The sequence below is a fragment of the Pinus tabuliformis genome, chromosome 5_1, assembly GCF_031772625.1.
Source record: "Pinus tabuliformis cultivar Carrire ecotype Pingquan chromosome 5_1, CPIR1, whole genome shotgun sequence".
In the NCBI taxonomy this organism is placed as follows: Eukaryota; Viridiplantae; Streptophyta; class Pinopsida; order Pinales; family Pinaceae; genus Pinus; species Pinus tabuliformis.
The window spans coordinates 368,555,409-368,557,192 of record NC_142305.1 but is presented as its reverse complement, the minus strand read 5'-3'; the positions used below and the strand labels follow the sequence as shown (position 1 = coordinate 368,557,192).

Sequence of the window (1,784 nt, the reverse complement as noted above, 5' to 3'; positions counted from 1 at the left end):
ATCGTGTCATCACATAAAATTCTGTGTCCACGCCATTTCCTCCGTTTGTTTGGGGTCATTGCTGCAATGTTTGGGAATTCAATAATAACATTCCATTCCAACTCTGGACAAGAGATAATGGCCAAAGGCTTAGGAAAATGGCTAAATACAAAAATCAAATGACCAAACAGTCTCAAATGAGGAGGCAATCTACCTCATAATAAGTTTTATTAAATGTCAAAAAGCCACTGATAATTTTATTCATTGAGGGGACACTTGAGAAATTGAGAGCACTCATTATCAAGTTGCATATGAAAAAGGCTAAATACAGAAATCCGATGACCAGACAGTCTTATCTCATAATAATTTTTTGAGAGCACTCATTATTAAGTAGAGTAGGAAAAAACCCATCATTTAATCATGTATATATAGAACTGTATATAAGAAAATTTCTCATTAACAAGAGGAATATGCCAGCAAAGCTACAGAATGATTTGTTGTTGTTCGATGAACGAGAAAACCAATCTTCTAATTCAGAATACTATTACAGACCAATAAATGAAATAAACATTGCAGAAGCGGCAACACTGGATATGAACAATAGACAAGAGATAATGGCCAAAGGTATAGGAAAAAGGCTAAATACAGAAATCAAATGACCAGACAGTCTTATCTCATAATAAGTTTTTGAGAAAAGTCACCCGGCGTGCCGTTATTGAGCAATGCATGGATTCTTCGAAATGGCTGATGGTGAATTGCACTAAGATGCAGTGCAGTCACAGGCCGGAGGCCCTGATGCAGGAATTGCTGAAGGCCAATTTCTGCCTGCGCCCGGGAATTCCCTGACCCAGCGATCGACTTTCCATGGGTTGATAACTGGGTGTATACCCGTATTTTTCAGAAGGGATTCTGTGTATGAGCAATACACATGGCATCTTCCTTCAGACCCAGAAACCTACTATGTTATTATTGCAAAGGAGAGATTGGTGAATTCCATAAACACCCTCAAAATCGAGGACGTATTGAGCAGTTATTCTGAGGAGAAAATTAGGAAAATGCAGGAAAAGATCATTAAGATTATACCCAATTTTCTTTACATGAATTCTACAGAAAAAGATGATGGTGAGATTTTTCCAAAGGATGCCTTCGATCTCAACATTGAAGGCGTGCTTCACAGAACCATGAGTAACCGGTTTTGGAATCGACTGTAAAATGTGTGAACTCCTTATTTGTTTATTTATTTTATGGTCGCATCAAATTAGATTTCCAAAAAGAATTCGGGATCGAATTATTCAGTTATGATGATAGAATCCACATTTAGCAACAATAGTATTAAATTCAGGGGACTATCAAAATGTAAACTAATGGAAAAGTGTTGTATAAATGAGAATCCACTCAAAGCAGTTTGGAGAAATTTGTCTTCTAAATTGAATGTCCAATAAATCAAGTGTTATAGATCAAAACTGCACTGTGTAAATTGAGAATCCACTCAAAGCTGTTGGAGAATTTGCCTTTGTAAATTGAAACAAATTGAATGTTTCAATTGTATATTTTTCATTCTATTTGGTGCACTGATTTTCATTGGTTCAGGGCATGTAAGTTTTGTTAGATAATTAAGGGTTAACAACAGATAACTAATTTGTTCATAGATATAAATGCAGGGAAGCTATATATGCTCATAGTTAAATAACTGCAATGGTAGACTTATACAGCCCCATACATATGGCCATTAAAGAATTTGTTATTTTCAGCCCAACCAAAATAACCCCAAATTTGCTTAACTGTAAATATACTCAAATTAGTCA

General features: G+C 35.5%; 1 pseudogene; it reads left to right on the top strand.

The window, feature by feature from the left end:
* Nucleotides 1-726: 726 nt before the first annotated feature.
* LOC149164978 (xyloglucan galactosyltransferase XLT2 pseudogene) lies at nucleotides 727-1,410 on the top strand (annotated as a pseudogene).
* The last annotated feature ends 374 nt before the right edge of the window (nucleotides 1,411-1,784 follow it).